Source organism: Aedes albopictus, chromosome 1 (genome assembly GCF_035046485.1).
Source record: "Aedes albopictus strain Foshan chromosome 1, AalbF5, whole genome shotgun sequence".
Lineage (NCBI taxonomy): Eukaryota > Metazoa > Arthropoda > Insecta > Diptera > Culicidae > Aedes > Aedes albopictus.
The window spans coordinates 167,739,160-167,763,769 of NC_085136.1; the positions used below are offsets into that span (position 1 = coordinate 167,739,160).

Below are 24,610 nucleotides of genomic sequence, written 5' to 3' on the forward strand. Positions count from 1 at the left end.
TCTGATTGTTGGTCGGGTGATCTCCAGGTGACTTTGTGGATATCTTTTCGGGAGAAGAAGGTGCTTGGGACTACCATACCACGGGAGGCTGCAAAGTTTACGCATCGCTGGCCGTTATCATTCGATACGGCGTGCAGGCTGTTTCGCCCGATTACCGGTCTGTACATTTCCTCCCTTCCTACCTGCGCGTTCATGTCGCCGACAACGATTTTCACGTCACGCGGCGAGCAACCATCGTATGTTTGCTCTAACTGCGCGTAGAACGCTTCTTTCTCGTCATCAGGTCTCCCTTCGAGTGGGCAGTGGACGTTGATGATGCTGTAGTTGAAGAAACGGCCCTTAACTCTCAACATGCACATCCTTGCGTTGGTCGGCTGCCACCCGATCACACGTTGTCGCATCTTGCCCAACACTGTAAATCCTGTTCCCAGTTCATTGGTGGTGCTACAGCTTTGGTAGAAGGTAGCCGCTCGATGCCCGCTTTTCCACACTTTCTGTCCAGTCCAACACAGTTCCTGCAACGCCACGATATCGTAGTTGCGGAGATGTAGTTCGTCGTAAATTATCCTGTCACATCCTGCGAAACCTAGTGACTTGCAATTCCATGTTCCAAGTTTCCAATCGTAGTCCTTATTTCGTCGCGTGGGTCTTTGCCGATTGTATCGAGTCGTATTTTCTCCTATGTTGTTCGCAATGGGGATTTTTACGGGTGGCTACGCCAACACTCCTGTCTCGCCGGAGGGCCATCGTGCCAGTTCTGTTTAACGTCCCAACCAACACTAGGACGACCACACTGATGGGGCTACCACCTTGGATCTAGCTGGGCGTGGTGCAGCGTTTCTTACTCAGCCGCTGGATGCCAGAACAGACGCAGTTTGAGCCGCACCTCCTTGGTGAACAGACGCTCGGGTCGTACCTCCTCAATCTAGCTGAAGTCAGAAGGACAACAGTGTCCAGGCTGCACTACCAGCTAAGCACACAACTCTTAGCTGGCGGTCTTTGTCATCGTTTGACCCGTGGAAGCATGAGGTAGGAACCTTGGTAGGAACTTACTTGTGAGGACCAGAACTATGTTGGACGCTCTCCTTATCGACTCACCATTTTGCAGCCCATCAGTCAATCCTGTAATCGTATTTTTTCTGGCTGGTTGCCTTTAGTTCGCAGCAATGGTTCCTTTGATAGCTTATGTTTGGTCTAGGAGTGTCTAATCCTAAAGCCTGGAACACATAGCGTCCGTTCCGTCGAGGTTTGCGTTTTTTTTGACAGTTTTCCCATGAGAAATGTATCAAACTACTGTCACGCACACGCAAACGTATACATTGTGTGGGGCACTTAAGGGGCATCCTGATTCGGGCCACAACATAAGACCGTCTACAATTTGATGTTCGTGTTAGGGGACGGCTTGCGTGTTTTGTACTGAATCGCTGCTGAAATGTTTGGAGAGCTACAAATGCGCAATAAAATTCAGAGACAGATGTACAAACCATAGTATAACATACAAAATAAACTGACAAAATGTTAACAACAATTCACAAATGTAACAGCACAGGTCTGATTTCTATCGTCTTCCTCTATTTCCTTGTTCAGGCTTCTTCGCCACAAGTCCCTACGTATGCCTCTGGTGCGACGTCCTGCAGAATTTCCCTTACGTGCTCGCTTATAGATTTCGTCTTCGCCTTTTCATAGTGTGTGAGCAGCCCACCTTCATCAGACATGTAATGTCTGTTGCTCAAACTCTATAGGGACTTGAAACGTTAAAATACGCAGTAGACAGGACAACGTTTGCCGAGGAAAAAATAAAAGTCCTGTTCCAACCTACTTCATTGAACAGGACTAAAAACAATAAGTTCGGAATATTTATTTTCAAAGTGAACCTTTTAATCAATACTCCGGAATGTTCGGTATACTGTTTAAAAGTATATTGTTCTAAAAATCGGCATCGTACTGTAGCATACGCCTGCAACACCGATGTTTGTATCGCACCCACAACTTTTTGCTACAATACGTGCAACGTCTGCTGCTGTGATACATTTCTCGTCCATTCGAATGATGTATATGTAGGTATGTTACTGGCGATAAGAAGCTTTCCCTATTTTCAGAGGGAAAGAATCTACCGAATTCATACATACGCTCCCCTGCCCAAATAGGATTAGATTTATTCCAGGGATGGGGTGATGGTGTTAATCAGCGGAACAGGAAAATCAGAAGGGGAAAACCAATGTAATACAAATTTTGAAATTGAAATTACGCCTAAATTAATATATCCGTACAGCCACCGCCGCGCCGAGAGCAACGGTCAACATAACCTAGAAATGGCTTTCGATCTGCGGCGATGCTAATATATTCATCTCTCAGATATTCAAGAAATAACCGTGATCTCATCGTCTCAAACCATGACGTAATGCTTTCATAAAACGCGTGGTCTTTATTTTTGAGCAGCCTGAGTATGTCTAATATCTCACTATCGAAGGGGACGAAGAATGCGTCATCGTTGATGTGGGCTGAATATGTATGTACGAGTGCTATGGACGGCTGTTGTAGATGTGCATAGTTGTATATGGCATGATCGAGTCCCTTTGCAGGTTTATGTTGATTCATTTTTTGAGCAGATGGGTGTAAATATTTAAGGCTACTAAATTCCTAATCTTACAAACTCAATCGGGTTCTCCAGTTAGCCTTGTGGTTAAGGCTAAGGATCGCCAAACCGGAGACGGCGGGTTCGATTCCCGTTACGATCGGGAAATTTTTCTCGACTCCCTGGGCATAGTGTATCATTGGCCTTGCCTCACAATGTACAAATTGATGCAATGGTAGGCAAAGAAAGCCCTTCAATTAATAACTGTGGAAATGCTCAAAGAACACTAAGTTGAAGAGAGACAGGCCATGTTCCAGTAGGAACGTAGTTTATGGCTCTAGAACAAACTCAATCGACGTGTTAGCCTTGAAAGTTTGTTTTTGTTGCCTTCCACCTTCCATCATTTTCGTTTTTTGTTTTTGTTATATTTTTTCCATGAAACATCCCGATTAAGTCGGTGTCATTTATGGGTACTTTGGAAATGTCTAAAAATGTTTGCCGATTTATAATTTTGCATCATTTAGTGAAATGGGCATTTAGTGATAACCGCTTCTGATTCGTATGCAGAAGGTCTTGGGCTCAATCCCTAGCTCGTCCTCTTTCTCCAACTTTATATATTTCTATCTACATTTTCCTTCTTTTCTACATATACGACTCATGCGCCTTCATATGTTCATAGTCATCATTGAACAAAAACGAGTTGAAGAAGCTGTTTCCCTTCCTTCCAAATTCACAGAACAGTGTTAATCTATATCATATCACTCATTGAACTGTGCTATCACCCTATCACCTTACGCCTGGCATCCACGCATCAGCGTGTGAACCCTCTGCCGCACAGTCTTTTTATAAAACACTTGTGCAGTGCAGACGCAGTGAAATCAGTTTTAAGTAGGGAATCGTGCCACTTGGGCGGTGGCTTCTATATTCGTCTGTTTTCCACTATAACTCAGTCAAATTTGAACCAATTGACACAACTTTTGGAATGTGGTGAGATAGGTATAGTATCTACCCGTGTACAACATTTAAAGTCAATTGGTTCAAAATTGACTGAGTTATAGTGGAAAACAGACGAATATGGAAGCCACCGCCCAAGTGGCGCGATACCCTAGGCAAATAGCAGGCGCCATTCTCCCATAAAAACTAGAAAATTACCAACCATTTCTTGCCAGTTTAGCAACATGGTGGCCCATTTTTTTTTCCTAAAACATCATAAAATAAGGCAAGAAATTTAATTCAATAGTTTGTGTTATTATTGTAACATTAAAAAACAGTTACGGAACGATAACTGCTTGCAAACATCATTCAGATCACAGTACTTATCCACTGGAGGCAAACATAAACCGTAAACCCTCTCCCGTTGCAGCGTCGGTCGGGCGCTCGCCAGCTCGCTCAGCTGTGTCGTGTGGCGGACATTAGTCAAGTGAGAAACGTCGCGTGATACGCACCACACGGTGGACAGCGAACGGTGGCTAGTAGAACAATCTGTAATCAAATTTCAAAGTGCAAGTTCGAACTTCATAAAAAGTGCTAAACGATCGTGTTTTGTTTATTTTGTTTTCCAACTAGGGAAAAGTGAGAGCATTGTTGTCTTCCGGCAGCGTTTGCAACATTGTTATTTCCAAATCCCCTTCTCGCACGGTACGTTACATTCGAAATGTATACATTAGAGCCCTTCGCAAGAAGCATCAGTGTATCCGAGTTTATTTGGTTTGATTTTGACCGTTTTCTCCCGTTCTCGGTTCATGTATCGAGTAACGTTCATAATATGGAAGAACAGAGGAAGTTTATTTTTAGCTTAGCAGGCAGTGTTTGTATTCTGGAAATTTGGTCGTCATTCGCACTAAATAATCTACTATACTGAATTGAAATCGAGTTGGCTGCGAGCGAGAAGAGTGAGTGCGTCGTTCGTTTGTTTGAATAGAGAAGTGTTGATCACAGCAATCCGCGATCAGCTTAGTGTGTGAATTATTATCGACATACGTGTTGGGGCTCGGTGGAAGAAGAAGCCTTTATCAGTGATTCGGTTAGCGGTTCTCGCTCTATGGCCTGCTGTGTTGTTTATTTTGTGATAACGAAGGCGAAATATTTGCAACGTTCTACATTTTTATCGCATTCATATGTTTGAATTTCGTGTTTTTGTTTTAATCTTCACGTATGTACTCTTGATGTACATTTTCAGCATCGACGACAAGTTGGAAAAAAGCAGCCCAAGTCAGTCAAACTACTATCTGGTAAGTATTTAACATTAATTTATAATTTGTATAGTTAGTAGCAAAATATGACTATTGATACTTTTTGAAATCCACTAAAACTTAAATGCAGTATTAACTTTCTTCATACAAAATGTTATCTTAAGATCAATCCTGAGTCTTAAGTAACCCAAAATGTGAAATGCTACATGCATTGTTTTAAAAAATATATATTGCAAAATTATGCCATTTTCATAACAAGCAGAATACTGCTTATGAATTGGTAGATTCTCTTATGAAATCAACAGATGATTCACTGATTGAATTTTTAGCGAAATAATGGAGCAATTGCAATCGAAAGTCTCGATTGCAATTCCTACACTCAGCGAAGTAAACTACCGAAATTCATCAAAATACCTTATGAAATTTAGCCATAAGAATACCTTATGAAAATTAAACATGCTTATTATGACCTAATTACATAAGATAAACTTATGAAAAGAGCAGAAAAATCGTAAAATGATGAAGACGACCTTACACAGTTGAGGTCGAAATACGTATCTGTCGAAGGATGCAAATTCTTAGTGGAATTCAAAGGAACAGTACTTAACGCGATTTTCTTTTTACTTTCGTAAAATGATGCAGACTGGAATCAATCCATGAACGTCGAGATCACTGAGCTCGTGCCCAACCCACGCGGCTATCGACGCTTGAGAATATCGTGGTGCTAAATGTGTATAAAAGCCAAACTGTGAGTCGATTTTGCGTCATAAACCGACCTTATGAAATTCAATCTAGCCGTTATGAATTATTTAAAGACCATTTCATAACATTTTTTTATTACGGTCAGGCTAAGGCCGGGGTGGCCTCTGCTGTACATAGTAGCCGCCTCCACTCCACTCGGTCCATGGCTGTTTGTCTCCAGTTCCGCACTCTGCGTAGGGTCCGCAGATCGTCCTCCACTTGGTCGATCCACCTAGCTCGCTGCGCTCCACGTCTTCTTGTCCCGGTCGGATGACTCTCGAGAACCATTTTAGTCGGGTTGCTATTTGACATCCTGATGACGTGACCCGCCCACCGTAGCCTCCCGATTTTCGCGGTATGGACGATGGTTGGTTCTCTCAGCAGCTGATGCAGCTCGTGGTTCATTCGCCTTCTCCAAGTCCCGTCTTCCATCTGCACTCCGCCGTAGATGGTACGCAACACCTTCCGTTCGAAAACTCCAAGGGCGCGTTGGTCCTCTGCACGTAGGGTCCATGTTTCGTGCCCATAGAGGACGACCGGTCTAATCAGCGTTTTGTAGATGGTTAACTTCGTGTTACGGCGAACTTTATTCGATCGTAGAGTTCTGCGGAATCCAAACTACGAACGATTTCCTGCCACAATGCGCCTCTGAATTCTCTGCTGGTGAGCCCAAGTACACGAATTCTTCAACCTCCTCGATTTCATCACCGTCGATATGAATTAGGGGTGGCGGGCGCGATAATTCCTCCCTGGAGCCCTTTGCCAGCATGTACTTTGTCTTCGACACATTAATGACTAATCCGATTCGCCTGGCTTCACTCTTTAGTCGGATGTACGTTTCCGCCATCGTCTCAAATTTACGAGCAATAATATCAATATCATCGGCGAAACCAAGCAGCTGAACGGACTTCGTGAAAATCGTCCCACTCGTGTTTATCCCCGCTCTTCTTATTACACCCTCCAAAGCAATGTTGAACAGCAAGCACGAAAGACCATCACCTTGCCGTAACCCTCTGCGAGATTCGAAGGGACTCGAGAGTGTCCCTGATACTATTTCATAACATAGACCTTATGATAATCTTAGGTTTATTTGCCTGAGTGTATAATTTTTTTTATGCAATTCAGTATTATAATTTCTAATTTATACTACTCATTTCAGTATCATAATGACTTACTTTTCCGTACCGGTTCATTATGCAACTAAAATGAGTTGCATAATGAAAAATAGTTGCATAATGTTCATTATGCAACTCATTTGAGTTGCATTATGAATATTATGCAACTCAAATGAGTTGTATAATGAAAAAATCATTGCATAAACATTTGTATGGAAAAAATAAATATAAATAACTGTAACGTTTATTTATTTAAAGAAATAATATGTAAATTCGTAGAAAAAGTCTCGACGACATCCCAGGAGGTACCCTGCAAATATGGAAAGTAAAAATACTGCATTAAAAAAGGCATTTGAAGTAAGCATAAGCATGGGAAACACTCGCTCAACTGTTGCACAGCCAGAAGCTAGTATCGTTGCGTCTTCAACTTGTTCGTAACGAAACAATGATGAAAAGTTTTCATTCTAAGTCTATGGGGGGTTGCAATCGGTTTAAAACGTTCATTAGGAAGATTCTGTATTGTCAATTGAAGCGCAAGTTCATTATAATCCAGACAATTGATTATTGTTTGGTTATTGAGTCTGAAACGTAAATGTTCACATTTGACATAGTGGTGATAGCTTTTCCAGTCTTACATAAAAGAGAATTCTGTTACCCTGCACCATGTGCGAGTCTTTCTTCCCTACCATGCTCTTTTGAGGTTTATCGGTTGGCATTTTACATCACTAGCCATTGAATGGCTTTTCTCATACTCGAGTTCAAGTAAAACAGAATCCGTCTGTGTAGATAAATCTGACTTACTGTATTTCTTAACAATTTTCCCAAGATCGTAAACGCTTTCAAGAATTTCCCCATATCTCTTTGGACGTTTTGTCAGAATTTCAGAATATTTCCAATAAAGTGCCAAAAAAACCTGACGTATTTCTGATCATCAAGTATGCAATTAAGGACATATATGAGCGAATCTAAAAATGGCCGTCATAATGACTGCCCTTCAAATACCGAAAGCACGAATCTCGCCATTCAGACAACACACAGAGCTCACATTGCTACTCATTGTTTGCTCACTCTTGGTATATATTATTATTTTCGATTTTGTGCATTTTGTGATGAGATCGGTCCGCTTGAAAACGCGAGTCAAAATTCACCTGCGCGCGCTATGAATTAATAGGGTAGCGCACCACTTGGGCAGCAGCAGGTATTTTGGGCACTCTTCGCTATAACTCGGTCAATTCCAAATCAATTGACTTGAAATTTCGTACACGGCTAGATACTATACGTATCTCATCGCGTTCCAAAAATTGTGTCAATAGGTTCAGAATTGGCTGAGTTATAGCAGAAAAGTGCCCAAAATAGGACGTCTGCAGAAATGCTTCCACTTCCCTATCGTACAGATTGGTGCTTTTTCTTGGTTAGATATCTCTGGGATTGACTAAACGTGTTGATGTGATAATAAATATAAAAATCTTCCCCGACGGGTAGCGACGGTTTAAATCATATTATTACCTGAATCCTGCATCAGTGAAAAAACGGCATAGAGATGTGCCTAAAGATTCCTCCTGGATTTCCTCTTGAGATTCTTCAAGAAATTAGATTATAAGATTTTTCTAGAAATACCCCCAGAGTCCAGATTTTTGCCTAAGATCCGTCTATGAATTCCAATAGGGATGTTTTCACGTATTATTCGTGTAGCTTTTTTAGGACTTCTTGCAGGGATTCCTCCAGGAGTTCCTGGGATACCATTAGGAGGATAATTCCTACAGGACATTCTACAGATTATTCAGACGTTCCTACTGGTATTTCTCCATGAATTTCAATTTCTCCTAAGATTTTTTTGAGATTTCTGTTGATATTGCCTCCACGGATTCTTCAACTAGTTCCTGCTATGATTGATCCCAGAATTCTTGTGTGGATTTCTCAATATTTTTTTGCCAGAATTTCTCAACCACATTCTACTGGGGTTGCTTAAGATTCCTTCAGATATTTCACCAGGAGCTTTCTCGGTATGCCTCCGGAGACCCCGGAAGTTATCCGGAGACACTTCCAGGAGTTCCCCGAAGATTCCTTCAGGAATTCTATCAGGCATTTAACTAATAAACTCCAGGATTTTTTTCTATCTGTATTAACGAAATTTTTAGCCCTAGGCTAGTTCATCTCGGGACCCACGCTTTACTTCCCCTCCGAAGGAAGAACTCACATTTTTTATAGAGATTTCTTTAGGTATTCATCAGGAATTCCTCAAATGACGCCTTAAGGGATTCACCCGGGAAATATTCTAGGCATTTTTCCAGTCAGTGACGCTCTAGGATTTTCTCCAAGAATTTCACTAACGATTGTACTAAATGGTGTGGTAAGCGTGCTTTTCCGTTACTGGCGTCACTAGTGTCATACTAGCGTCATACACACACAGCATCGGGTCATTAAAAATAATTTCCTATTGTTATGATTTATTACTGTTTGAGTAGAACTTTCAGTTACAACTTCGATTAAAAAGGTAAGAAATGGAAAATACGACAACACAGTATCTATGGAAATGTTTATAGAACACTATATTACTAATAATCTTACTGACCAATGCCGAAACCAAATGACGAAATCCAGATAACATTTTTCGATGAATCATTATTTCGTCAACAAACTATTATGGAAAGCGATTTATGTAGATGATATTATCGTATTTATACACTCTGTGGCAATAAGGCTTTGCAACCGCAATTTACACTCATCCAGTGTATGACTCATCTCAGAGCCACACAACCATAACAGTCAGTGCTCTTAGTTGCTTAATTTGAATACCCAGAAAACTTCACATGATTCGCCGAAAACGTGACACGCGAGACTGGTTTCGGGTTTCTGGCGTCATCACTTCCACTTGCTTTAGTTGTATCTGTCTCTCAGTACACAAACTAGCGCTTCCGACTAGCGGTGATCAGTGAAGGAATAATTACCCGCGCGCAACACCAACAACAGGTGAAGGTTACTTCCTGCATCTTTGAGATGGGATGTAAACAAAAAACGACGGTTGGGCGGGCGATGCTGGTATGTTTGTTTACTCTGTGCTTTTTTGTACTGAATTGGCTTCTTTAACGGTGTTGAGATAATTCGATATTCTGAATCTGCATGTCAAACTGAGCCGAAATCCAAATTTTCATGAATTTCGGAGCCCGGGAACCTATTTAAAAATCTATTTGAAGTTTGTATGGGAGCGATTTGTCGAATCACCCCTTGTCGCAGTTTGTACTGGGCGGAGCTGTCAAACAGTTACTCAGCTGTCAAAAGGTGATTTCAAAAAATGTCTTTGAAATTGATTTTAGGTACCACAATAAGGTTCTAAAAATCTGAAAAAATTCATAGTGGCTTAGAAAAAGGTGCTCTTTCGTATAAAATCGAAAAATCAATATATTTTTCTTAATTTAAAAACCCAATTAGTGGTTATCTTTTCAATTACATTGAATATTTGGAACGTTTTCAAACTTTGATAACTTAGTATTTAAATAACATTTAATTATCCAACATTTTTATTTTAATTATATCCAAACACTAAAACACTCAAACTGACGCAAACTTTTAAAATTATCTAAATACCTAGTATGAACAAATAGGGAAACACTAAGGCGAAAACTGACCATAGTCTAATTATTTCATTAGTGTTTCGAAGTACACTCCCAATCAGAAGGGGGCACTGAAAACCGGAAGGTTTTTCATGCTTTCAGTGAGCTATTCGCTCATTGAAGGAAGCACGACACTAGATAACGGACTAGCATGCAACGCCCAATGGTACAGCCGAAAACATTTCCTGACAGCTGCGGCGGGATTCAAACCCGCGCTCTACTGTACGATGCGACTAAATGCATGGTGACACTAGCCACACGACCACGAAGCCAGGTTGCAGGTCAATGTGAGCACAGAGAACAGACATCCAAGTCCAGTTCAGAAACTGTGTAAGGAATTTAACGGCCATTTGAAATCGGCAACACAAGTGGCAATAGGGTGGCGCTGCAATCGGTCAATTTCCCATGCTAATTTAATTCACCACTTGAAATGTTTCAATTCATCACTGACTGTGGCAATATGGTGTTTGGTGGCGTTAGTGTTGTCATCGTATATTGGTTTGCAACCTTACTCAAGTAAAGATTCAAATCCTTACACAACTTTCCGAATGAAATTTGTTCTAGCCTGGATGTCTGTTCTCTGTGATGTGAGGAATGGGAAGGAAGTGATGTCAGCAGACCAAATAGAGCTTGCTGACGTTTATTCACCTTTCTCTTTCAAACATGCAGGCGGAATAAGATTTGTTATCATCAGGAAAGGTTTCCCGATGAAAACAAATCATATCCCGCCTGCATGCTTGAAAGAGAAAGGTGAATAAACGTCAGCAAGCTCTATATACCTCTGCGTATGCGTAAATGCATGGGGATGTCAGAGTGTTGGTGGGATATGGATTGGCAGAGGGTTCACACATTGGTGCATGGATGCCAGGCTTAAGGTAATACGGGACACCTTGTTGATTCTGCTATCTTCCATTACTTTCATCATCATTACTCTCGAAACTTTGGCGATGGAAATCTCTAGTTCCCGTGAATTGATCTAACTAAAAACTTAGTCGATTGTTCATCACATGTAAGCACACAAACTATCAATTTTTCAGCCAATTCCATGCAGTAGAACTCGAGATTTGCATTGTCAAAGTTTGAGAGCAATGATTGATGATTCTGATATCGTGCCGACGTGCCGTAAATCCTTAAGATGAAACATTACCTAGTGTGTTTATTACTGTAAACTGTGCCACAGTTCACGAGATTGCATAACTCGTAGACGTTATCTGATAGGAGGACACTGTGCTGTGAAAGCTGTAAGAAAGGGAAAAGGATTTTTTCTATCCATTTCTGTTCTAGCGATAGCTATGAACATCTGAGAATACCTGAGTATAAATGGACAGGAGAAAATGGACGGGCCAGGGATTGAACCCATGGCCTTCTGCATATGAATCAGAAGCGGTAGCTACTAGAGCACCGTAGTTGGGCTGCTGCCTCAGGTATAGCATCCGAAGGACAATAGTTCCCAGGCTGCACTACCAGCTAAGCACACAGCTCTTAGCTGGCGGTCTTTGTCATCGATTGACCCGTGGAAGCATGATGTAGAGACTCTTTTGAGGAAAGTTGTTGGTCGCTCTCCGCATCGACTCACATTTTTAAAGCCCTTCTACATCCAATATTTGTAGTAAATGGTTCTCTTCTACCAGTGAATACCTGAAATGCGCAAATGAAACGTGTCATTATTATAGAATTCTTCATCACCATGATGCAGCGCAGACACATTAATCTGTTTATAATAGCTAAATAATCTCGTTAATCCTAGCTTACAAAGGCGCCCTTAGAATTCAATTAATTGCCACAATTCTCAACGTTAAGCTACGGTTTACAGCAGTAGCAGCCTTATACTTATGACACACATGTGATACAAGAATCACTGTACAATTGCGCTTGAAATGAGTGCCATACTGAAAATTCTCTCAGTTCAAGTCAGTCTTGTTAGAATTTTCATGACACTGCGTACCGTTGTACAGGAATCACACTCGTATCACATGTCTGTCTGGGGTATTATATAATCTGAACACAACAGTAACCGGTGCTGGTTTTCCGTCACAATGTAATGTTAGTTGTCAATGACAATGACATTCATTTTTTTTTTTTCAATGGCACGACTTGCATCGTTGGTTTGTGCTCGAATAAAACTCACCTGCGTGGAAAAATTCAAACATGCCACACCGTCTGTCTGTCCGCTCATATACCTACAGAGTGCACTCTCCATAGTATCAGACAAGTCCTTTGTTGGGCTCACCGCGCGTTCTGTGTAGGTCGGTCTACACTAGATGGGTACACCTTTTCCTCCCGACCGTATCGCCATGTGTCTTGCCGTCCAGTTAGTCCAGCAGGGAAAAAAAAATTGCTCACTTGATGATGACATCAGCTCTCGGCTCGGCATCACTGCGCTTTTACCACGATACGAGTCGGGAAGTTGATTCAGCACGCTCTATATACCTTGCAGCGAGCGAGCAACTGCGGGTATGACGCCGCTCGCTATCAAGAATTGCACTGTGCTGTGGAGCATTGTCATTTAAATTCGATGCCTTGGGTGTTTGCAATCATAGGCATAAGCTGTTGTAATAAAGTCCATTTTCGCATTTTTGTCCTATTTACTTACATTTACCGATTAGCTTGTTATAATTCAATTTATTTTCTTGGAGTTACGTCCCTGGTGTGACTGAACTAGCGTTTCAGCATTTTATGGGAATTTTTATAGTAAATTTCTTAGAGAAAATATGGGAGCTTGCATAGTGACGTCACTTTTTATCTCTTTCTCTTTGCGTCGACCCATTGCCCTCAAAATTGTGAGCAGCAATGTTAACTTTTTGTATGAGAATTTGCGAGGTTATGTTTTTAGTGCAAGCCTCTGACAAAGTCACTATGACGCTCTTCTATTGTCAAAAGACATACACAGAAAAAAATGTAATTAAAATTCAGCGAGAAATCATGCACATAAAGGGAATGCTAGAGTTAGTGCATATTTACATGAGATATCATGTATAATTACGTTACGTTCGTGTAAATTTCCGCTTATAGTCGCGTAACCGGTTGGAGTCCATGATGGTTTACGCCAGGCCTGCCCAACCATTAACGATCACGGGCCATTGATTACACTCCACACCAATTGACGGGCCAGAATTGAATTTTTGAAATCCTACAGGTTTTCCTGAATCTTTTCTAAGCATTTCTGGCAAAGGTTATGGTTTCTTCCTATTTGTTTTTCGAAACTTAAGAAAATTAAATTTTATTCCAATTTCTATGGAATTTTTGAGTTTTAGAAAATTTTGGAAAATTTTTTGAGTACGTGTCGATACTGTAAAAAATTGTATTCACCAAACGAAGATTCTTATTTTTTGTTTTGTCTCAGAACTTGCCGGAATTTTGAGATTATTGACACATAAATGAGATCTCTAAAATATACAACAATCGTTATTGAATTTTCTATTAATTTAAGATTTTTTTTCCTTCCACTGTTGGAGAAAATGAAGCCACTACTGCATCTAATAAAGCTGAATTATTGTTCTGTCAATTAGACGAATTTGCAATGTCAGCCAGAATTCTTAAAATTTCGCAAACATTTCAAAGTTCATTGCAAAAATTTGATGCCTCTTTCGGCCGGAATCTGTAAGTAGCTCAAAATAACTGATTGAAAATTTTTGAAAATACCTATACTGACTTTAAATGTTAAACTTACTTGGAAATAATAATTCAATGGAAAGAGAAAACATTCAAATTTATTACCGGCCAAAAGTCATGACTTTTCATCATTCATGCCGCGGGCCGCATGAAATGTCCTCGCGGGCTGGATGCGGCCCGCGGGCCGTACGTTGGGCAGCCCTGGTTTACGCGATGGTAATGTAATTTTACATGATATCTCATGTAAATATGCACTAACTCTAGCATTCCCTTTATGTGCATGATTTCTCGCTGAATTTTAATTACATCAGGCCTACCACTATTTAGTGACTTGGTCACTATTTTCATGCTGGTCACTAAAAAGTCACTATTTTCAAGGTTTTTCAACTAAAGTCACTTTTTCTATCAAAAAGTCACTATTTTCAACTATTTTGGGTGTTAATCAAATTAAAAAGTTCATTCTTCTTTTGGTATATAACATCCGCACCTCTCAGATCGCCCTCAATGCATTTTTTTTAGTTTTTGATTGAAACTTTAGAATTTAGGCCTTTTTAGACTGTGTACTTCGCAATTTTGCATTGCACCAGTGATTGAAAAATTACCTAGTCTTTGGAATTTCTCCAGCTTTTTTGTGTTAATCTTTCGTTTGTTTTCGGACAGTAGACCGACCAATGGACCAGGTACTCTGGGTCTCACAGTTGCCGTGTGAATCCAGTGAATCGTTTTCAATTTCAATCCCATTTTTTTAACATATGTTTTCTTACTGGTCCTTAGAGCAATTGGGTTGTTTAGTGAATTAAATATTGCCATTTTCTTTAGCCTAATCGAAAGAGCTCATTTTTCTGAGTATTAGGTGATTTTATTGCGTTCCAATTCCTTTGTTTTGATGGTTAAATAAACAAAACAGTTTTAATTTCCGTGGATAGAATGACAGTTCAATCGATAAAGTGACAGTTCACCCCGAACAAAAAAATTTCTCCATACAAACTTTAAATGCATTTTAAAAATAGTTCCCGGGCACCGAAAATGATGAAATTTTGGATATCGACTAATTTTTGGACAGAGAATCCGATTATTCAATAATCTGGATACCCCTGAAGAACCCAATTGTAGCTTTACTAACTACCTGCTCAATATGTAATTTCCAATTCAGTTTGCTGTCAAGATATACACCAAAATACGAGCCAAAAACTAAAAGTTCCAAAAACATTCCTTTCGATTTTAAGTTAGTAATTCTTGAAAAGGTATCCGAGAATTTACATATTTTTCTCTGTCGTGTAAATGGCGCGAATCCTACCTAATCGCACCACGAAGAGATTAAATTTTAGGGCAGTTTGCATTATGTTGGTCATAACGTTGTCATATTTACCGCGAACTAGTATTAGTATATCATCAGCGAAGTCAATAATTTGGAAGCCCTGTGCTTCCACTTTTTTAAGAGATCATCTACTATTAACCCTCGAGCGATCGCGCTGTTGTATTTTGTACAACACGTTGATAAAATCTCGCTTTTTTACTCAGTATTAGCGTGGTGCTAACGGTGGTGGCCAACCGCGCGAGTCAAAAGGTTAAAGAAGGTGATAGCACGCCTCCATGTGGGTACTGTTTCACTACTCCAACGGTAATTATTGAGATGCCAAGGTTAGATGATATTTCCCTCTTCTTGATAACATTTCTAAAGTCCAATTAACAATGCATCTATCGAAACCACGTCTTGACATAGCATTTCCCAATTATTCGTAAGAAGTAGCAATGTATAATGTCGGAAATAGTTAGTAGGGATATGGTTTAATGATAAGATAATCGGAACAACTTGATAAAAAATAAGTGTTAATTTCCCTTCCTACCCGGAGCATTGAGGGGTTCAAATCAATCGCCCATTCAACCATTTGTTCAGTAATCGACACAGTTGATTCATCATCTTCATGATGATCATCTCCTAATTCCTCAAGTTGTGATATAGATGTATTCTGGCCTTTAGTGTGACCTGTTCATAGGTTAATTATGATTTTATTTTATTTCTTGGCTGTTTGCTGAGACCCAATAAACGCCTTAAAAAGGTAATTGAAACGCGGGACCTGCAGAAGATAGAACTAGCTCAAGCTATGCTCGAGCTGTGAGCGATTCTTCCAAGGATTCTTCACAACGTGCCCGAACGATCCAGTTTAAATGTCACTCATTCGTATTGGACTTTTTCATCTTACCATCCTTATTTTTGTTAAAAATAATGATAAATACAATAATGCTTAGAGTAAATTTGATCTAACCAAAAAGTCACTATTTGGTCACTATTTTCACATCTAAAAGTCACTATTTGGTCACTATTTTGTTCAGTGTGGTCACTAAAATAACTATTTTCATCATCATACATCGCTACCAGCCCTGTACATAGTTTTTTCTGTGTAGTCTAGAAAATAGGGGAATAGAACCCATCTTAAGCAAAGTGTTCATGTAGTCATCCTATTAATTTTTATGTGTTTTATTTATTTCATTTACCTTCATCGAGCATAGACCCTTAATGAAGCCTGGCAGGGAAAAGCCTTTTTGAGTTTCCCACATCATACGGCTCACTCAAATACGCATAAAAACCCTACATCTTTTAAATACATATACACGTTAAAAAATGTCTTAAATCAATGATGTTACAAATAAGAAAGTCATTCTATAAAAGCATGTGTGATGTGTAACACACAAAAAAAAAAACAAAGATACATACCGTAATCCGAGGTCAAATTGATCACTTTAAAACAACTTTTGCGGATAACATCAGTGCCTGTTCAAATATTGCCAAAAGAATTTCTGTAAAACCAGTACACAGCGGATCTGCATAGAAGCATGTGACAGAATTTTGTTCAACAAATTTAAACTGTTAAATAACTTCAAATATCAAAATTTTGGAAATGCCACTTTGGGGCGAAATTGATCAGTACACAATTAAGCATCGGTTGGAGAGGAAAATTTCCTTCATCACTTAATTTTACTCTTCTAAAACCTAATAACGCGTCTAAAATCTTACAACTAGTGAATTTAATACTTTAAATGCAAAATTTTATTTTTTGAATTCCCCCCCCCCCCCCTTAAACGCCTAAAGGTAGGCAATTTCATTTGAAAAAAGTGATTTCTTTCACAATAAATGACTTTTTCTACATAAAATGAACTTTTTATAACTATTTCATGTTCTGATTAGCTGCATAACATCCCAACCAAGGCTCCACAAAAATGTTAAAACAGAGAATTCACGGGAAGTCCTATTAGCAATTGGGTTGTTTAGTGAATAAAATATTGCTATTTTCTATAGCCTAATCGAAAGAGCTCATTTTTCTGAGTATAACATGATTTTATTGGATTTCAATACCTTTGTTTTGATGGTTAAATCAATAAAACAGTTTTAATTTTCGTGGATAGAATGACAGTTCAATCGATAAAATGACAGTTCGACCCGAACAAAAAAATTTCCCCATACAAACTTTAAATGCATTTTAAAAATAGTTCCCGGACTCCAAAAATTATGAAAATTTGGATTTAGACTAATTTTTGGGCGGAGAATCTGATTATTAAATAATCCGGATACCCCTAAAGAACCCAATTGATTGTTTAGTAGCAATGATTTCAGCTAAATGAGAAATACATTGCAACATCCTTGAAAAAATAAGGCAAAACTAACTTTTTCTAAAAAAATTAAAAGTCTACACTCATTTCTAGACATCTACGAATCAGCTGACGTAAAAAGTTGAAGATCATTACGACGCTTAAGAGTTCCTAGTATGGAATTACAATGTAGAACCCGAGTGATCAATGTCACCCCGCTGATCAATTTGACCCCGGTTTACGGTAGTTCCTTACACAGTCAATGTCCACCTTCCCAGTTATCGATGGCCATCCTGGAGCCTTCGTTTGAACGACTCGGCAGAAGTGTTGAAGTCGAGCAGGTAGTGCACACGGTTGAAACTGTCAGACATGAACCGAATTGGTTCTTGCAATCTGTAGCCTGAGTTTCTCGATTCAAGCATCAAAAATCCACGTTGACGAAGCACTCGCATAGGAGCATAAAATTTAAAAAAAACATTTCATGTTAATTCGGCTCATGATCTCAGGAGAGTCCAACTCACCTAGCAGATTTTTTGCCACGAAAACAGCTTGAGCGTCCTTCCTTCTCTTTTCAAGAGTTTCGATGCCGAGCAATCTACAACGGTTCTCATACCTTGGAGGATTGATAGAGTCCTGCCATGGTAGATTATAGAGGGCGTATCTCACGAGCTTTCGTTGTATCGCTTCAATACTAGCAATCCAACTTGACTGATAGGGACACCATACTACTACATTCGATTCCAGAGTAGATCGGACCAAAGCGCAGTATAACGATAGTAAACATAGAGGATCGCGGAATTCGTCAGCTATTTTGAACATGAATCCGAGTTGTTTGTTCGCATCCGGAATTACGCCTAAATCCCGCACCTCAGTTACACGTGCCAGTCAGTAGTTGACCGCCGATGACATACTTAAGCGTAAGTAATTGGTGTTCGTTTGCGATGGAATGATATAACGTGACACTTTTGTAGACTCACCGTTAAGAAGTCAGTAGTACGCCACTCGACGAAGGACTGGATAGAATGCTGAAGCTGTGCACAATCCTGGAGGCAGCGAATTAGCACGTATAACTTTACGTCGTCTGCGTAAAACAGACGAATTCCTGGTGGAATCACGCTGGATAGATCATTAAGGAATATGGAAAACAGTAATGGTCCCAAGTTGCTGCCTTGTGGAACTCCGGACAAGTTCGAAAATGGTTCCGATGTTTCCGATCCGATTCTGACGACGAGCCTTCGATCCGTTAAATATGATTTGAACCAGCGAACGAGATCGTCAGAAACACCCAGTTTTCCCAGCCGCGCGAGCAGTATTTCGTGGTCCACGCGATCGAAGGCAGATTTCAAGTCTGTATATACAGTATCGACCTGCATTCCGGAATCCAGATGACGCAGGCAGAATAAGACGAACTGAGCGAGATTTCTAGAGGTGGACCTCCTGGGATAAAAACCATGTTGGTCTTCAGAGATGTAATTTTTGCAAGAATTGAACACGATTTCAAAAATATTTTTGAGCATGCACACAATGATGTTATTACCACGGTAATTCTCGATATTCCGTTTGTCGTTCTTTTTGTGCACACGAAATATCATTGGCGTAACTAGGATTTTTTCCTGGAGGGGGCCCAGGGGGGGCCTGACTTGAGATGAATTTTAAGCGAGATGGGCGCCCGATAAGTGAATATGCAAATCAGTATTGTAGTTTTGAGTAATCAAAATGACTGTTTCAGATTTGTTCATAGTTTTGTAAACTATATGAATACGAACAATTCCTCCAAGATTTTTTTTTTTCATAGCTTAATTCAGTGATTCCATCTTGGCTTCTTCCAGAAATTCAATCAAGAATTCATCTAGGGATTCCACTAGACATTTTTTCAGGGATTTGTCCTGGGATATCTATAGAGGTTCCTCCAGTAATTGTTCCAGTGCTTTTTTCGAAGTTTCCTTCAGGAATTTCTCCAGAGATCCTTTAAGGTATTTCTGCAGGTATTCAGAGATTTCTACAGGGATATCTCCATATATGCCTTCCAAAATTCCACTAGAGATTGCTCCAATAATTACATCTGGAATGATTCGAAGTATTTCTGCAGGATTGTATTCCAGAAATTCTTTTAGAAAATTTTACTTAGAGATTCTTAAAAAACACTCCAAGAATTGCTTGAAAAATTTGTGCAAAAAACCTTTAGGGATCCTAGTTTTTTTTTTATGTGTATTTTGGCCCTACGCTAGTTCATCTCGGGGCCCACGCTTTATTTCCCTTCCGAAGGAAGAAGTCACATTTTGCGAGTTTGTCGGGAGTGGGATTCGATCCCTCGGCGTGATAGTCAAGTGTTCTAACCATCCCACCAGGTCCGCTCCACTAGGGATCGTAGTATTCCTTCAAAAATTACTGCAGACATTGTTTTCTTCATTTTTTTTTTATCCAGGAATATTCCTACAAAAAATCTTCCAGGTATTCGCTAAGAAAGCTCTCCTGAGATTCCATAAAGAGTTCCTAATGGGGCTTGCTTCCGGGATTCCTCATCGGGTTTCTTCAGAAATTACTTCAAGAGTTCCTCCAGGGATTCACCGGAAATTTCTTCTGTTATTCTTACAAAAACGAATTCCGAGATTATTTTAAACATTTCTAGAAGAACTCTTATTGGGATTCCATCAGAAACTCCCGCAAGAATTAATCCAGGATTTCAGGATTTCCTCAGGAATTTCAGCGGTTTCTTCAGTATTTCCCCTGAGAATTCTTCAGAAAATCCTCCTAGAATTCCCTCAGAAATCGAACTTTGTATTTCATCAGGAATGAATCTTGAGATTCCTCCAGGAACTCCTTCGGAAATTCCTCCCGGATTTTTTCAAGAATTATTCCAGGTATTCCTCCTGGCATGCCTCTAGGATTTCATTCAGGCATTTCTCCAGAGTCTTCTGCAAGAGTTCTACCAAGAATTTCTCCAGGTATTACCCCAGGTATTTCCTCAGGAATTACTCCAGGAATTTATTCAAGTTTGGATCCAGGAATTCTTCCATGAATTCCTCCGAAAATTCTTCCAGGAATTTCTTCTTTAAGGTTTCCTCTACACATTCCTCCAGGATTTATTTCATGGATCCCTCCAGGAATTCCACCGATGATTCCTGCAGTAATTCCTCCAGAAAATCCTCCTGGAACTCCACCAGAAATTCCTTTCTGAATTCCTCTAAAAATTTCTCCTTGATTTCCTTCAGAAATTTCTCCATGGATTCCTTCCAGAATTCCTCTAGAGATTCTTCCAGGAATTCATTCAGGGATTCTCAAGATATTCATTTAGGGATTCCTCCTGCAGATCTTCCATGAATAGTTCCACGGATTTTCCTCAAGATTTCCTATAGAGATTTGTCCAGGAATTCCTCCTGAGGTTCTCCCAGAAATTGTTTCAGGGATTCCTCCAGTTTTTTTTTTTTTTGCAAGAATTCCCCCAGGAATTCTTCCAAGTAATTCTCTAGAAATTCCTCTAAGGATGCCTCCAGGAATTCCTCAAGAGGTTACTTAAGTATTACCCCAAGAATCCCTTCAGAAAGTCGTCCAGGAATTGATCCAGGAATTCCCATAGGAATTCCTTTAGAAATTACTACCGCAATTCCTTCAGGAATTCCTCCTGGAATTCCTCCAAAAATTCCTCTGGGAATTCCTCTAAAAATTTCTCTTGGATTTTCTTCAGAAATTTCTGTTGGAGTTTCTTCAGAAATTTCTCTTGGAATTTCTTTAGAAATTCCTCCATTAACTGCTTTCAGAACTTCTCTCGAGATTCCTCCAGGAATTCATTCAAGAATTCTTCCAGGGATAGTTCCAAGGAATTTCCACAAAAAATCCTTTACAGATTAATCCAGGAATTCTTTCTGGGATTCCGCAAGGAATTTATCCAGAACTTCCTGCAGGAATTTGTCCAGAACTTTCCAGGCATTCCTCCTGAGGTTTCTCCAGAAATTGCTTCAGGGATTCCTCCAGGGATTTTTCAAAGAATTTTCCCAGGGATTCTTCCAAGAATTTCTCTAGAAATTTCTCTAAGGATTCCTCTAGGAATTTTTCGAGAGGTTTCTTTAGAAATTTCTCCAGGGAGTTTCTCCATGGACTCATCTCAGGATTTCTCCAGCAATTCATCTAGAGATTGCTTCGGGAGTTCTTCTAAAAACTCTAAACTCCACTAGATTGCTCCCAGAATTCTTTTGAAAACTCCACCAGGTAATCATCTAGAAATGTATCCAGAGATTACTCCAGGTATTAGTCCAGGAATTTCTCCAGGGATTTTTCAAGGCAATTCCCCAGGGTATCCTCCAGGGATTTCTTAAGGAATTTCTCGAGAGATTCCTCCAGGAATTGATACTGGCATGTCTCCAGGAATTTATCCAGGGGTTACTCCAGGCATTCCTCCAGAAGTTCATCCAGAGATTTCTATAGGGATTCCTCCAGGCATTAATCCAGGATTCCTTCAGAAATTATTACCGCAATTTCTCCAAGAATTTATCTAGAAAATCCTCCAGGGATTCATTTAGAAATTACCCCAAGAATTCCTCTCGGAGTTTATCCAAGAAATATTTCAATAGTTCTTCCTGGGATTCCTGAATGATTCCCTCCTGAGATATCTCTAGGAATTCCTTCAAATATTTTTTCAGGAATCCTCCAGGAAATCCTCAAGGGATTCTTTTAAAAATTTCCCCACAAATTCTTTCTGGAATTTATTCAAGAATTATTCCAGGTATTCCTCCTGGGATTCTTCCAGGATTTCATCCAGGCATTTTTCCAGGGACTCCTCTAGGAGTTCTACCACGACATTCACCAAAAATTACCCCAGGTATTTCTTCAGGAATACTTTCGGTAATTTATTCAGGAATGGATCCAGGAATTCCTCCAGGAATTTCTTCGGAAATTTGTACAGCAATTCCTTCAGGAATTGTTCCGGGAATTCCTCCAGAAATCCTTCCAGGGTTTCCCCCAAGAATTAATCCAGGAATTTAGTCTCCGAGGTTTGCTCTACACATTCCTCCAGGAATTATTTCATGGATTCCTCCAGAAATTCCTCCGATGATTTCTCCAGTAATTCTTCCAGAAATTCCTTCTGAAGTTGCTCCTGTAAGTCCTCCAGAAATTCCTCTGGAAATTTCTCCTGGAACTCCATTAGAAATTCCTCTCAGAATTCCTCTAGGAAATTCTCTAGGAATTTCTTTGGGAATTTCTCTATGAATATATTCAGAAATTTCTCCATAGATTCCTCCCAGAATTCCTTTAGAGATTCTTCCAGGAATTCATTGAACGATTCCTCAAAGAATTGATTAAAGGATTCCTCCTGGAATTAATCCATGAATAGTTCCATGGAATTTCCCCAAGATTTCCTATAAACATTTGTCCAGAAATTCCTACTGAAATTCCACCTGAAACTTGTCCGGAAGTTCCTCCAGGAATCCCTCCTAAGGTTCCTCCAGAGTTTCAGAGATTTCTCCAGGGTTCTTTCCAAGAATATCTCCAGGGGTTCTTTCAAGAATTTTTGTAGAAATTTCTCTAAGAAATTTTGCGGGAATTTCTTATGAGGTTTCTTCAGAAATACTCCAGGAATTCCTTCAGAAAGTCCTTCAGTAATTCATATAGGAATTCTTTCAGGAATTCCTCTAGGAATTCCTCAGAAATAACTACCGCAGTGTCTCCAGGGGCTCCTCAAGAAATTCCACCAAGATTTATCGTAGGTATTTCTTCAGAAATTCCTACAGGAATTTCTTCAGAAATTGATCCAGGAATCCCTCCAGGAATTTCTTCAGAACTTCCTACAGCATTCCTCCAGGAATTTCTGCAGGAAATCCTTTAGAAATTGCTTCCAATATTCTTTCAGGAGATTCTTCAGGAAATTCTATAGGAATTTTTCCAAGGGATTCCTCCGGAAATTCTTTCAGGTTTCCTCTAGGAATAAATCCATGAATTTGAACTCCAGGGATTCCTCTAGAAATCCTTCCAGGAGTTATTTCACGGGTTCTTCTAGAAATTCCACCAGGAATTCCTCCAAGAATATACCAGAAATTCCTGCAGGGATTCCTCTAAGGATTCTTTCGTGAGATTCCTCCAAGAATTCCTCCTGGAATTCCTCCAGAAATTCCTCTGGGAATTCTTCTAGAAGTTTATCTTGGAATTTCATCAGAAATTTCTCTAATGCTCCAGGCCAATGGCTGAAAGTCTCTTTAAAAAAGACAAATCATTCAATCAATCCATTAACTTTTCCTGGGAATCCGCCAGGAATTTGTCCAAAAAATTTTCTAGGATTTCCTCCAGAAATCCGTCTTGGAATTGCTGAGAAAATTTGCTTATGATTTCACAAAAAAAAATGTGCCTATGATGCTTCGTTCTATGATTTTTCAAAGTAGGTGGTGTCTGTGGAAAATGTTGGATTTTCACTGGAGTTTTCCGGAAAATTAGGCAACCCTGATTTTTTTCAATTTAGTTTTTCAAATATATATGATCCCTACCTTATTACATTAACCTTCAGAAACTTCATACCAATTTGTACGATAATAAAAAAATCCCCTAATGCTCCAGGCATTAGTCCAGGAACTTTTCCAGAGATTCCGCATGGAATTATTCCAGAAGGTTCTCCCGGATATCCTCCAGAAATACATCTAGGAACTCCTCCTGTGATTTCTTGAAGAATTCTTCTAAGGATTCCTCCAGGAATGCATCCAGAAATTCCTCCAAGGATTCATCTAAAAAATTTTCTAGTAATTTCTACAGGGATTTCTGATGCGGATTCTTCAGATTTTTTTTGCTGAAATTCCTAGCATAATTGCTTTTTGGATTCCTCCAGGAATTCATCCAGGGATTCCTCCAGGTATACTTTCACAAATTACTCCAGGGATTCCTGCAGGTATTGCTTCGAGAATTCTTGTAATGATTTTTTCCGAAATTTCTCTCGGGATTTTTTTTTTTTTAATTATTCAGCGGTTAGTTAAAAAATTTCAGTATTCCGTTCATAATGTTTTTCAGGGATTCACCCCAGGGCTTTTTCAGGATTACTTGTAGATTTTTTGAATAATTTGAAGGATTTCTAGAGGAATTCCTCCAGCGATTTGTATTGAAATTCTTTTAGATAATTTTAGAGGGACATAGAAGCCAAAAAAATCTCCAAGAAGTCATCCAGGAATTCTTTCGCAATTATCTCATGAATACCAAGTC

At 39.6% G+C, this 24,610-nt stretch overlaps 1 protein-coding gene across 1 annotated transcript in view; it reads left to right on the forward strand.

Moving 5' to 3' along the window:
* Window positions 1-3,975: 3,975 nt before the first annotated feature.
* LOC109412166 (uncharacterized) overlaps window positions 3,976-24,610 on the forward strand; it is a gene marked incomplete in the record, with an annotated part of 32,331 nt that continues 11,696 nt past the window's right edge. The window contains 3 exon segments of the mRNA XM_062845776.1: window positions 3,976-4,059; window positions 4,142-4,213; window positions 4,755-4,806.